Consider the following 15,533-nt stretch of genomic DNA (forward strand, 5'->3'; position numbering starts at 1 on the left):
AGTTCCCTAGTTAATCTGATAATGACTTTGTCCATCGTACTCAGACTTAAACATTAATTCTGTACAAATGTACTAATATCTGTATAAATTTCATTAACAAATATCCTCTATAGAGGAAAAAGGTAAACAGATGCGCAGGTGTGCTATAGACAAAAAAATGAACGAATAAATTATTAATAGAGCACTTAGTATTATTATTAAAATCTATATTGACAAATATTATTATTCATATTGATATTTACATAAGTAAATTTACAGTATCTTATTTACTGCCAGATAAGTAAAGGAAAACACACAACACACACACACACTTACACAAACAATATGACTTTCTCAGTCGCTAAAAGTAACTTATAGAAATCACATGAAAGGTATAAGATAGTTTGAGAATACGCTCACACACACACACACACACACACACACACACACACACACACATATATATATATATATATATATATATATATATATATATATACACGTATATATATATATGTATGTATATATAGTATACATACACATGTGTATGTATATATATATATATAATATATTATATACATACATACATACATATATAACATATGTGTGTGTTTTTTGTGCGAGTATTTTCTCATGCATGTTGTGATTACTATCAGTTACGTGATTTCTATCAGTCTGTAATTCCGGCAAATTCTAAGATTTATCTTTTTTGTTCGAATGTTTAGGTTATAAGCAAAATCTCCCATAGTTTTCATCATCATACTATATTAGATAAGCAGTTTTGCTTTGCTATTGTCGAGAATGCTGCAAAACTGCAGTATGTTGCAGAACATCTACATGAAAACATCTATTTCGTAAATGGGTTTTGATTGATTGTCTGTATTAAAACTGGCGTCATAACCTAGATATTGTGACGCCCGTTTTAATGCACAATCAATCAAAACCCATTTACGAAATACATGCATCTTCAAAAGTTGTCTTCGTGTCTTTTTCATAGATCCTCCAAACACATGAAAAATACATAAGTACTTCGTCCGAGTGCCAAATTACTATATTCGACACTCCACAGGACAGGAAGGTTGCGTAACATCTACATTCTTCGCTTTTTTTTCAAGAAAAGTTGTCACAACTCACAAAGCGCAGGTCAGTGAACCGATTCACAACTGCAACTTTATGTATAAATCACTGCTGGCACAGCTTGTCTTCGGGTCGTTCCCCTGAAAGAAAAAATGTGTTTGTGTTTTTTTCCCTCCTTCTCTTTCCGAATAATAACAGTATTTAACCGTTCACGTAATATACACTTTACCTCTTTGAACACATACATACACAAATTCACACATGCCACACGGTATGCAAGTACTAACGAATAGTAATCCAGAGATGTCTTTACCGTGTAACAGACTAACGTACAAGGTCACCAGCACGCAAACATATTCTCGTCCATGATTTATAGTATCTTTGATTTGGAAGAAAAAAGATAGCATCCAATTAAGAAAACTTAAAGATAAATGTAATTTTATCTAACTTGATTAAAATTCACTTGTTATCGTTCGTTTAAAATGTCGCGTTTCATTTCACATCGTCAGCATCTCGTTTTCCTTTTTTGCAATCCTTTCTGGCATTTATTCTTCTTCTTCCTTTTTCTTTTCTCCCCCGGGCTACTTGTACTTTTCTTCGTCTGTCATTTACGCTTTATTTTATTATTCGTTTACTACTACTGTCCTGTCTGTGACCGGTGATTCTTCTTTGTAGATTTGTTTTCTTTTGGATTTCTGCCTTGTTTGTTCCTTATTTGTTGTCGATGCTGTCATTTACCTATCATTGATCCTTTTTGACCTTACATTGATTGTTTAATGTTATTTCTTTATGCTTTAGAACTCTAGTTAAGGCGTAACGTTATTGTAATCTGTCTGTCTGTCTGTCTGTCCGTCTAGTTGTAAGGGTCAGCACGAACTGTCCTTTTTCCCTTTAGTTTGATTCCGTTTCTTTTCAATAATTTTCTGAGCTTCATCGTCCTCTTTCACCCTTCTACCTCCTCCTCCTCCTCCTCCCCCTACAGATAGTGCGTGTGTTTGAGTCTCTGCCCAAGCGTAGACGTAAAGGAGGAGTAGGAGTACGAGTAGTAGTAGGAGGAGGAGGAGGAGGAGGAGGAGGGGGTGGTGGTGAGGGAGGTTCCAGAGCCCGCAGCTCTTTGATGACAGTTTCGTGCTTGTCCAAGTTTTTGCGGTTTGGTCTAAGGTGGAAGTTTTCTGTGTAGCAAGGAAGGAGGAGGAGGAGGAGGAGGAGGAGGAGGAGGAGGGAGGGAGGAGGAGGAGTAGGAAGAAGATGATGACGACGACGAGGCGATGTCTCCAACCTTCCATTCCGGCGAGAAATTGCCGAGGGATGTTCATGCATTCCTAATCCTCTTCATGCCGCTTCTGTCGCCGATGCTGAGAGCGACACACGAGTTGCTGGTTGCTGTCGCTGCTGCTGCTGCTGTTGTTGTTGTTGTTGTCGCTTAGTGGTGGTTGAGGAGGTAGCTACGGTGGTGGTTGAGGCGTTGATGAGGAGGGTGATAATGGCGTTGCTTTAATTGCTTGCTTTATTGGTCTTTATTGCTACCTTCTTCGCTGGACATGCTGGTAATGATTGCGCTGCTTTAATTGCTCTCTTTAATGGCTTTCATTCTCGGCTTTTCGAAAGTTTCGTTTTTCTTTCAGATGTTATGCAATGTTATTGGTGTTGGAATTGGTTCAAACTTTATTTACTTGTTTTATCTGACTATTCGAAAGATACTTTCGAAAGGTTACTTTAGTTACCTTTTTATTATACAATATAGCTTCAGTTGGTAATGAAAACGTTGCTTCAATTACCCACTTTGCAGATTTTGATTTGTGGGTTTTCGAAAGTTACTCTGTTCTTTTAAATGTTACTTGTAGATTCTCCTAACCTTTACAGTTTGTTTTTGGAATGATATTATAATTTCTTATGATTAACAGATGATCTAAAAGAGGTAACGTGCAACAGACAGGATCAGTTATCAGACGAACATTATCAGACATGAAAAGGATAAAGTAAATTCTCACATATTTCGTGAACGCTGATCTTTAATGCATCATTCTGGTATAATTTTATTATATCTTATCTCTCAGACAATTTCAAGAGGCATTGATTATAAATATCAGTGTAAAATAAAATCATCGTGATAATTAAGCGAACTTATAATTAGCGTTTAGCCTCTCAAGCAAAACGTAAACATAATACTGTTTCGTAACACTGTTTCCAGAGATCACTTTTGTTTCCCTTCATAAAATCTTCTGCTGTCAGATGGGTTGCCAAAACTCGTTTTTAACTTCATTTTACAGCCGTTAAAATATAATAATAAAGTAGTTTTTAAGCATATTTTTCTTATGCCTAACAAGATACTTTGCAGTACCAAATTTGATTAAAGTGACGCAAAATGTATTTATTTGCTTCCTTAAAAATATAATACAAATAAGAATAATTAGGGTGCAATAAAAGTAGGGCAGGCAAATTCTGATCCTGGTTAATGATGACATCATCGACGTTTGCTATGATTGGTTGTTTGCTGCCCACCCCATTATTGTCAGGTATCACATTTCGGAAAGGTTTTCTTAAAGTTTAAAAAAAAATTTCAAGACTGTTACTTTCAATAACTGCAAGATTAGCTAACCAAAATGATATTCGAAGAACCGCTCATATTCCCATATTTCGTTATTGAAAGTTATCGTTTTTAGATAATGAAAAAAAAAAAAAGATTAAACATTTAGCTTGTAGACAGAATAGTTTTTATTCGCCTCATTATGGGCCCTAGCCATTGTTTGTATTTAATCATTCAGATTTTACTTACTTTGTTACTATTTAAAAACTTATCCTTTAAATTCTTGAAATTATTCAAGGTCAAAGCACAGAGAAGAATGAGGAAGAAAGTATAATATAATAATAATAATAATAATAATAATAATAATAAAATAATAATAATAATAATAATAATAATAATAAAGTAGAAGTCCGGTAAGCGAAATGTATCTGCAAAGCATCTATTTCTACGCGCAATTACTGGAGTTACTAATTCTAGTAGATATTTATTTACTCATTACATTCTCGTCAACTGAGTGGACCTCTTCAGTCCACATTTCAAATCCTTTAATGGCTGTAGCAATCTTCTTTGAAGAAACTGACAAAGTGAAAAAAAGTTAGTGAGCGATTTTCCCAAATCTTTTTCATGCTTAGCTTTTCGAACCAAGTGTGAAGAACTTGCTCTCTTTGTATATTCATTGTATAACAGAGTCTTTTTCGTCGTCTTTTTATTAGTTATTAGGTTAAGAAGTCTGAAATAATTAAGAAATTAAGGATGATCTCAAATTTCAAAGGCAGGAAAGGGAAGAGAAATGCTGCTACTTTTCCTCAGTTGTCGAGTTTTTTGTTTTGTAAATTGCTGCTGCTCTCTCTCACTTGTTCAGATGTGTCTGTTTTCTCCCTGTCCAAGATTTCTCTCTGATGACAGCATTAATTCTATTCTATTTACTTAGATTCCATTAACAGCCGACACAAAAATTTAAATCTTTAAGTTTCATCATCTTTATTCCTTTCATGGTGCAGAGAATCAAAGACCATTTATATGTTGATCTTCGAATTTCATCTTACTCACTTCTTTATTTCATTACGTCCTTTTCCCTTATTTCATTCCTCCCGGAAGAAAAGCAAATAAGAAGAAGAGGGAGACGAATAAGTTCAGCAATACAAAGTTTGTGATGATGTTATGCTAATGCATACTGGCGAGGTGCCGCTGGTTGTGTCTTCACTTCTTAATGACTTGCTCGCGTTCTCGCCGATGTTAATTATAAACACGTGACGCCAGAACCTCAACTATTGGTTATTTGAATAAGGTTATTTTTCTTTTATGGTCTCCGGCCATGCGATTTTTCAATACGTCATTAGGATCTGCGAGTTGTTTCACTCGGCTTCTTCTTCATTTTCTTAGAATTAAGATTTGTGAGAGTGCTGCTGTTTCGTAAGTGGTGTTTTTTAACTGAAAGTAGTGATTGTGGCCTTTTGTATTTCTTTTCATTACAAAAATTATTGTTGGGTTTCTGCAGCTTCTGTTATGGTGATATATAAGCAAAAAGACATGTGTCAATAGAAACACTCAGAAGCTGCCACTTCATTGATCTCGTTCTTAAATGAATTACCTCGATTTAATTTAAAAACATTTTGTAGGTTTCACTTTTATTTTTCCTATTTCTGAAATAGGAAAAATAAAAGTGAAACCTACAAGATAAAATGTTTTTAAAATAAGTCGAGGCAATTCATTTAAGAACAAGATAACTGAAATAGCAGTTTCTGAATGTTTCTATGGAAACATGTTGCCTTATGGGTTTTCAAATCGAACTTATCCACTCGATTGCCCAAAAATTCATTATAGAATTGCTAATAACGAAATTTGATTTGAATTTCATGCAGCGAATCAACATCCTGTTACTAAGCTACTAATAAGTAATTTACTCCTCTAAAGATTGGGTTTTCTGGATTTTTCTGGTATAAAATGCATTTGTTTCTCCACATTAAGAATTTGGTAGAACTAGTTTCATTTATAAAGCGCTATGGACTCTAACTGGAGGTAATGAAATGCACAAGTCAATATTTTTATGTCAATTCATTGTGCTATAATTGTTCAACATTTTTTTTTAGAATTTGAATAAGCAATTAAAAAAACAGTTGATTCAGCTCTCTCTCTCTCTCTCTCTCTCTCTCTCTCTCTCTCTCTCTCTCTCTCTCTCTCTCTCTCTCTCTCTCTCTCTCACTACCTAAACGGAACGTTGCAATTATGCTTATAGTTATTTAATGCATTAAATTTGTTACATATTATGCCATAGTTTTTTTTCCAGTGAGCTGGTCTGGGTATCAAGCTAGATAATGACGCTCTTCTGTTGCTTAGATATGATGTGCTGCAAGCGACGGATGATCTAATGAACTTGATGCAGTTTTTTTTCTAACATTCAACGCTACAAGAAACAGGCAAACAATATCGTAAGTTCCAAAATACTTTACCTATGTATCTGTGTGTGCATACATGTATAATTTAATTTGATAAATTAGTATTTGGCATCTAGTTGACTTTTAGGTGACAGAAGTAAATAAACATTTTTGGGTTAGGAGAAAGCCTCTGCTCAAGAAAATGAATTAAACAGCAAAGGATAAAGTAAGGTTGTGCTGTTCGTGTACTTTTTAATGGCAGAAAATCCTTGTAGGGTGAAAGAAAAAATAATTTCTCTAGTATCAATATTTAAGCATTGCGATGACACGGTGACAACAGCTTTATTTCATATATTGAATGAAAATAATATACGAATCACCCGCTTTCTGAAAATGATTAGCAGGAAACAGCTATTCCATAATAATGAGCTATTAGAGCTAGTTCCTTAAAAGAAGCCAGTTTTCCTTTCAACTAAAACAACGTGCATGTTGAAATTTGTTTTTCCTATTTATTTTGCCATGGCTGTATATGATAATTCAGTTATTATTGAGTATTGACTGAGCAGTTTTACAAAACTCCAAAAGAAACACACTTCTCTCTCTCTCTCTCTCTCTCTCTCTCTCTCTCTCTCTCTCTCTCTCTCTCATAATGTTGCAAATATACCTATAGCCTTTATATCTAATGAAATTGCAGTTTAGAACAAGACTTTTGCGTAAGGAACGAACCAATACTCTCGAACACTGGTCCCTTAGCTTGCAAGATAAGTGTGTTGCTAGCATGCCTTGAAGCTCTTTTCTATTTCTTGTTTTGTCATCTTTTCATCGAAGGCCTCGACATTTTCCCTATTTTGGCAGAGAATTGCTATGATTGCTAGTTATCATTGGTATCAGTAGTCAGCAGCGGTGAATATTAAACTTTTCAATCAATGCAATTTTCTGTAAATTGAGTAGTGCGTGTCTGAAACATCTAGTATATGTATGTAATTTTCATCTGACTAAGATCAATGTTTTAAAACATTCTTTAATAATGCCTACAAATGAAGCAAAGCGTTTATGTTATATATACGTATATCATCACTGACTTACCAGTTATTAAACATAAAAGAGCTTACAAGGTACAACTAGTTCACATTCTAAAATGATTTAACAAGGGGGAGCATATATCTACAAATAAGGCAGCTTTTCAATCTTAGAACCCTGAATCTAAATAGTAGAAAGGTTTTCCTTATGCTATCTTAAGCAGTGGAGGTAGTACACACACACACACATATATATATATATATATATATATATTATATATATATAGTATATATATATATATATATATATATAAATATATATATATATATGTGGTTGTGTGGATGTCTGGAATAAACTGGACGGGTGCTCACATTAGAAGTGCCAGACCCTGTTCCGTAACTGATAAGTTGAGGGACCTAATCAAACATTTCGAAAACAGATTTGAGACAGGCTCAGTGAGGAGTCAGTGAATAAAAAAGCAATATCAATTTTTTATATCGACAAAATGGCGTCCCCGTAGTTGTAAGGACTATTGGGTGACGCCTAGTCTTCGTAGAACTTTGTGGCGGCACCAAACGAACAGGTTTTAGAACAAGTTTTATGGCCTCTTTTAGCATCTTGCCGACAAATTTTGCGCAAAGTAGCCCGTATATTACGTACGCTGTAAATGATTATATAATATATATATATATATATATATATATATATATATATATATATATATATATATATATATGTATATATATATATATATATATATATATATATATATATATATATATATATATATATATATATACATATATATATATATATATATATATATATATATATATATTTATATATATATATATATATATATATAGATATATATATATATATTATATATATATATATATATATATATATATGTCAGTTTAAGTCCTATCTCGCATTCATGACTGGAACACCGGGATACTCGTATAATTTGGGTTGTTGATGGACACCTTAAGTTAACAATTTTCATTAAAAATGCGACAGATAATATTCGCCTAACCTAGGTGCTATACTTGAGGTAAATACAGAGACTCGTGAACAATCAGTTAAGTTGTTTTGATGGGCTGGAGTGGAATTTTTTTGGGTAATTATGTTGGCTTCTGGTCCTGTTGTCCCAATTTCCAAGCTCCGTTTTCGTATCTAGTAAGGTCATTCAAGCTAAAAAGAAATCTCGAGAAGGTTAATTAATCATGAAAGAGTATAAGAATTAATAACATAATTATATACTGAGGGCAAAGATATATAGTATGTATACGTATTTGCCGAATACACTTACAAGCTAATAAACAGTACAAGAATATCGGGAACAACATTCTCTCTCAAATAGCAGTTTGACTTTTCCTGAGTATACAGAATACATGAAAAATCAATCATCATAAATCCACTCTGGAAAGAAAATGGTAACTTTTTACTGAAGCAATAAAAAAAATTCTCAGGTCGCATTCTCCATGTTTGCTTAGCGCTTCCTTTCGCATATCTTATTAGCAGGTACTTGACATTACTGCAGATCAATAGATAAAATGAAATGGCATTCTTTTTATTAACAGGTAGGTAAAGCTGCAGGTAGGGAGGAAGATAATCTTATGCCCTTGGCGATGAGAATGAGCCTACGGTGATTTTATGTGGCCCTTGGAGGAGAGAGAGAGAGAGAGAGAGAGAGAGAGAGAGAGAGAGAGAGAGAGAACATTCTACGAAAAAATTAAAAAGACGCCTCGAAGGAGGAGGTAGGGGAGGAGAAACGTGGAGGGAAGGAGGACATGGGGGAGTAGGGAGGGAGGGAAATGGTAGGTGTGGGAAATGTTCACTCGGGATTTCTCAGAATCACCCGCAAGATCTGGGTGAAAACGGACGGGGTCGAGTGATCTCCCGGAGGTCATGACAATTATAGATGGCTCTGGTTTAATGTGGCGGTTTCATGCGTTTTTGCATCCGCCTGATTGGAGACAAACCAACATGTATCAGGTGTCTTTGATGGAGCTGGGATGATCAGTACCGACGACACTGGACTTGCGAATGGCTAATTGGAATTGAGGTATTGCGAGAGGCTATTTGGAATAGAGAAGCTACGAGAATTGCGAGAGGCTATTTGGAATAGAGGAACTGCGAGGGGCTATTTGGAATAGAGGAAATAGGAGAGTCTATTTGAAATAGAGGCGCTGCGAGAGACTGTTTAGAATAGAAAACCTGGGAGAGGCTATTTGGAATACAGGAACTGAGAAAGACTATTTGGAATAAAGGAACTACGAAAGTCTATCTGGTTTAGAGGAACTGTGAGAGCTAATGGGAATAGAGGCACTGCTTGAAGCCATTTAGGAAAGAGGAACTGCGAGGGGCTGTTTGGGATAGCGGAACTGCGAGTGGCTATCTGGTAAAGATGAACTGAGGAAGGCAATTTGGAACAAAAGATCGTGAGAGTGTATTTGGTAAAAAAGAACTCTGAGTGTTAAGTATAGAGATGTTACTGAAGGTTTTTTAGAATAGTTGTTGCGAAAGGTTATTCAAAATAGTGAATTCCGAAAGTCTATTTATTACCATACAAGAATTGCGAGTTTTTTATTTCAGAGCTGAATTATGAAAGGCTATTCAGAAAATAGATCTTGCGAGAGGATAACAGCATTCCTTGCCTGAGGTTTTAGGGCATAAGGAAACGGTAAGAACTGCGTTTAATAGGGGACTTTATTCAAAATATTATCTGGAATACCATAAGATAATGAATTAGATTTCAGTGGGGCATTTGTGTTTTAATTAAATCCCTTAAAGCGCCTTCCTGTATCTGGAATACTGAACACTTCAGTTACATTTACAGAATTTGAATTGTAAAGACTTATCAAGCATTATGTAAAAGATATATACTATATATATATATATATATATATATATATATATATATATATATACACGTGCGCGTGCACACACCCATATATGTGTATATATATAGATGTTTCAATGAACCAGTCATTAATTTTGTAATCGTCTAAAGGCATCTAAAACGTCCATCACTTAGTTGTATATCTTATAGATTTATTACGGCCTAAGAATTCATATATCAGTCATAAATCTGCAGATTAGATAATGACTAGAGAAAAGAAAAAGGGAAAACCTGTTTGCCACTGAGTATCTAATCACTCTCCAGGAAACCAAAACACGTCTGCTCCTCTAGCAACTATTGTAGTTCTTGCATTAGATATAGGAATGGTCCTAACACGACATGTTTTTCCAAACATGCTCTGCCGTGCAATTTATGCCTTGGGAAGAAACGAGCATTGCGCAACAGTCAGCTGCATCATGACAAAACAAAGCCAATCACAGTCTACAGTCAACAACAACAACAACAGGTAAACCAACAACGACAGCAAGACCGAGGCAAACGACAATGCCATCAAGGCAACCACAGAGATCAACCACAGCCAGTCCTCGGGCTCCTCCAGCCCCCCGTCCCAATCTTGAGATCCCCTGAAGGACACCACACCATATTTTTCACACACCTGGTCGGCTTGAGACAATTACAGAGTGTGGACAGCCCCTCGCATCTCTGGTAGATAGCTCACAAAACACTCAAGTCATTATGGGACACTCAAATAATTACAGGACAGTTTACCCCTCGCCGCTTCTGACACTCCATAATAGTCTCTCCTTTACACAGCAATTATAAAGAAAACGGTCTGCAATTATAGAAGAAAACGGGTACCGCGATGCTAACAAATGAGGATTTTTTAAGGGGAAAAACATACTTTCCCTTGATGTTTTTTTTTTTTGGATAATTAGCTACTTAATTGTATATATGGTCTTGTTCAGTGTACTAATGAGGTCTGTGTGAAGTCCCAAGTTTTGTTAAACCAGTGATGCTGGTCCACTTGTTATTTTCTCCTTTTTTCTTTTTTTTTTTTTAAGTCTCAACTTCAAATATGCCTAAAATAACCAAACTTAGAAATAAAGAATCCTATTTTAAAAAGCATAATCTAGCTGATGAGAAACTGTATTTTGTTAGGAAATTTTTATATCAAAGTGACCATAAATTCTACCAGATACAAGAACTTGATGAGAGGTATGTAATAAAGAAAAGTAAGTTACCGACATAATAAAATAACAATAACAATAATTCTGTCAACCGATGAAACAAAGGAAATAAGCAAACGAAAGTCTTCAAGAACTTAGTCGATGACATGCATTGTGCTGAGGTCAGTTACCGGCTTCTATAGCTACCCCTTTAAGAAAGTGGCATTCAAATGAACGTTTTCCTGACAGAAGCAATAAGTAATCGATCTTAAATAGTGTCTTGAAACGGATTTCATCCTTTTCGAAGCCCAATTTGGGAAGACAGCCGCATCGCTGTCTTCAAACAGTCCTGCCTAATGAGGACTAAGTTTGGCGGCATCCTTAGGCCAAACCGTAAACTGGGGGCCCGTGTAGGGGGTACTGCCATAGGCCCACATGAGCCGAATGCCCAAAAAAGGAAATTGTAGATTATTCTTCAAATGCAGAGACCAACGGGTCGGGTCACTTGATGGATTACTAGAGTACACGTTTGATGGACGAAGAAAACGGAAAGGGTGGGAAAGCCGGGATCGGGATTGTGGTGGGTGGATGGGGAAAGGTTATGGGTGGGGGAGGGGTTAATTGAGTAGAGTGTCTCCTCTTCTTGATCATTTCTGGAAGACCGTTAAGGTAATCATAGGTATGTAGCAGACATCAAAACGTCACTGACTCTCATAGTTCAAGTATGTGATACATAACAAACTCATTGACATTCATTGCAACAAGACCTTAGGTTTGGGAAATTATCTATAATAATAATTTAACAGCGCTTAATGTTTATGGAAAAAAATTACAGTTAAGATCAACAATGCAACGGGCAATGATAACACTTTTATTTTTACCTAGTTATAAAAGAAAGTTATTTATTACCTTGAATTTTCAAAGTCCTCCTTCATGAAAAGATATTAATTGACAAAATCAGATATTGTATAGATATACCACGCACACATACATATAGATGTGTGAGTGTTGTGTGTGCATACACACATACATAAACGTGTGTGTATATATATATATATATATATATATATATATATATATATATATACATATATTTTTTTATTAAGTATACATATATAACTAAATTTTATTTCTATAAAGTTGGATATTATGTAAAAAAGGTTTTTGATGGCACTCTGTGTATTTTATTAATATGCGTATATGACGTGAATGACTGCACGATAAAAAGTTATGCATATTTGTTCAAGTAATTTTTTATTTCATTAAAAAAATAGAACAAGTACTGCTGAATTTCGTCTTAATGCATGGTGAATACATTTTCACGTTTTCTAATAATGGGATCTCTTCTTTACGTATATCCCATTACTTCCTCCTACTTCTTCTTAATGAACATAGGCATATTCTTTGGAAACTTGAATTTCAAGTCAAAGTCCCCTGTGAGCTTGTTCCTTACGAATAATTTTCATCTTATATAGTAATAATATAGTTGAGGTAAATTACTTTGATGTTTTAGAGTTGAAAAAAAATCTGTAATCACTTGAAGCTACTTTCATTATAAGACCATTGTCCTTCAATAATCACCTCTTCTATAATGCATGACGCTACTTTTCATTTAATGGGCATAATATCAGTATGGCTCGACTTGTTTATCAAGTCCCAAACTAGTAATATTCTAGGGAATGTTTCGAGGTTACTGGCGACAGGCCTATTTTGATAATCTTCATTTTACTTTTCTTCTTTATTTTAATTTACCGTTTATTTTGACGTTCGTTTCTGAAGAGCATGTTTTCAGTTTCATTCACGCCGCAAAATTCCATCTCATTGAGTAGATTTTTAAACCCTTCCAGTGAAGGGACCATAAATAACCGAGACATATTGTATTATAAAATTCAGGAAATTTTTTATTCACCCTGCGTAGGTCTGTTTTTAAAACTGAATATGGTGATTACCAGCGTACCTTTAATATTTTGATCAAAGGTTAATCATCTAATCTCGCAAAAGAGGAAACATGGCATAATTGTTTTAAAATATTATCATATCTTTGAGATTGTTTCCGTCTCATTTTTTATTAAATTCATAGACATACAGGCCTCATTTCTTTCATACATATCATGAAGCATCGCTCAAAAACGCTTGATTTGTATCTGGAAAAGAATGTAAACATATCTGGATTGCTATTCTCCCTAATTATTATTAAAAAAAGAACGTTTCGGTCTTAAAAAAAAGTCTGTTGTGATCACGATATAATCTAAATATTATTCACTAAACATTGGCGCCGCTTTAACAATTCAAAATTACAGACTGGTACAACTATCCTTTACGGTCATCGACTCAGACTACTGAAACGTATCATGATAAACCATAAGCGTTCCCTCGGCCAGCGCATGGGTGCACACGGTTATTAACGGAGACATCATGGAGACAGCATCGCGACCCAATAGTTTAAGCAAATGAATCGAAAAACAAATATCCCAACGACGCGAGAACGCCTTCTGGTCACTGCTAACCGAAGCCATCTTTAGATTAGAGAAGATTAACATCGTTAGTTCGACTACCATTTGGAAGTCCCACGTGAACCGCCACAGATGCTGACTGATAGACGGAGGAAGAAAAATAGACTCGTCTGCCTTCTGCCGAGTGATTAGCCGGACAGCGAGCCGGAGTTCTCTTAATCATGTTTCATAAATGAAGGAACGCTCGAATGCTGCTTGGAACTGAATATAACCGCAAGAAATACATAGAAGATATAGCTATGTTTATATTCTGATGTGACCAGCCCAGTGACCATGAACTGTCTGGGCAGCTTTCCACAGAATACACAACGACACAGTCATGAAGAAGAAAAAATGTTCAGACTTAAAGACAAATCACTAAATGGGTAATTGAAAACAAGTTCATAAATAGATTGATAATTATTGATATCAGTTGGTATGCTTTAAACGATTCCAAAATTTTTAGTGGAAATTGAGAAAATATTATCCTTAACGTTCACTTACTCGGTATAATATCTTCTGTGGGGTGATCCTGTTCTGTCGTTTTAAAAAATAATGACATAGATAGAAATATCAATTTTACTCAATCGTTTCAGGTGCAAAAAAAGCAATGAACAGGTAGAAACAAATAACTTACATATTATGCAGATCTGAAGATTAGCTAAAAGACACGACTCAAAGAAATCGCACCTCAGAGTCAAAAGCAGAAAAACTTCTAGGATTCTGAAATCTAAAAACAAAGAACATTGCCAAGGGTGTTGAAATAACGCAAAGGTATCATCAATGTATCTACGGTAAAGTGAAGGTTTGAAGTTGAGATCACACTGGTTTAAAAATTTGGATTCTAAGTCCGACATAAAAAAATTTGCAAAAATTGAGCCTAGAGGAGATCCCATGGCAACTCCATCGACCTGCGAATAGAGTCGCTTATTAAATATGAACATAGAGGCTTGCACAGCAAGATCGAGTAATTGTTTAAAAATAGTTCGGTTAAGACCATGAAAGATTGTGTCATCACAATAAAAATCTTGTTCAGTATAATATTAATCGTCTCATTAAGTGGAACGTCTGTGAAGAGAGATTCCACATCAAAACTGACCGTATAATAGTTCCCATCTTGTCTAATGATTATTTGTTGAAATTCAAGCCCATTTTTCAAAGTAAACTCGCTATTGCTGTATTCAGAGAGAAGTCCAGCCAAAAATTTAGAGATGGAAAAGCAGGATTGTTGTAAGCAGCCATAATTGGTCTTAGAGGTAGATCAGGTTTATGAATTTTCGGTTGTCCATAGAGTATGCTGAACAAGGAACCGGTAACAAAAAGCTGTTGATGGGTTGTTTAATTTATAATATTTTCAATTTTGATTTTCCTCAAAAATCTATTAATTTTATCTTCCCTTTTAAAAACTTTTAAAAAGGTAGGTTCACCATGGGACATAAACTTGGTACTGTCAGACAAAATATTTTCCATTTTTTGTACATAGTCGTTCTTATTCACAATACCTACCCCCCTTCCCTTTATCTGGTTTACAAATAATTATATCTTCTCGTTCCTTCAACCTCAAGAGAATTTTCAAATCTGCAGGTCTAAAAAAAAGGTGTCCAATTAGTTTTCAAATTGAGATAGGTTTTATGAACCAAGTTAGAAATTTTCTGTTGTAGCTTACCAATGTTTTGGTTGAATTCAAGTTTGATCAGTCTTTGGAACATAATTTCAAAAGGCAGAAAAACCTGGCATAGTTGGGTCTAAAGGATGGCAAACAGAAGTCCAGGCCAAATGACAATAAAAATTCTTCTCTTTTTGATAAAACATAATCGAAAAAGTTAAAAATACATTGATTTCTGGACTGGAAATTAGGAATAACCACACCGAGATTCAGAAGTTTTCTTTGGTGTCTCATGAACACATCAGAAATATAGTTATTATTGTATTTACAAAACAACCTTTGGTAAATTAGGCGGTCCAACATGGATAGATCATTGTATAATAAATTCTTCAATTGGTCAGTGATAACAGTTAATTGGTCAATAA

At 34.9% G+C, this 15,533-nt stretch overlaps 1 long non-coding RNA gene across 3 annotated transcripts in view; it reads left to right on the forward strand.

Annotated features, from left to right (window-relative positions):
- LOC135213820 (uncharacterized) overlaps window positions 1-15,533 on the forward strand; it is a 583,703-nt gene that overhangs the window by 446,594 nt on the left and 121,576 nt on the right. For all 3 annotated transcript variants that reach the window (XR_010314216.1, XR_010314218.1, XR_010314217.1), the window contains one exon: window positions 5,871-6,012. This is a non-coding gene — a long non-coding RNA (uncharacterized LOC135213820). The remainder of the gene's footprint in view (window positions 1-5,870; window positions 6,013-15,533) is intronic.

This window comes from Macrobrachium nipponense, chromosome 43 (genome assembly GCF_015104395.2).
Source record: "Macrobrachium nipponense isolate FS-2020 chromosome 43, ASM1510439v2, whole genome shotgun sequence".
Lineage (NCBI taxonomy): Eukaryota > Metazoa > Arthropoda > Malacostraca > Decapoda > Palaemonidae > Macrobrachium > Macrobrachium nipponense.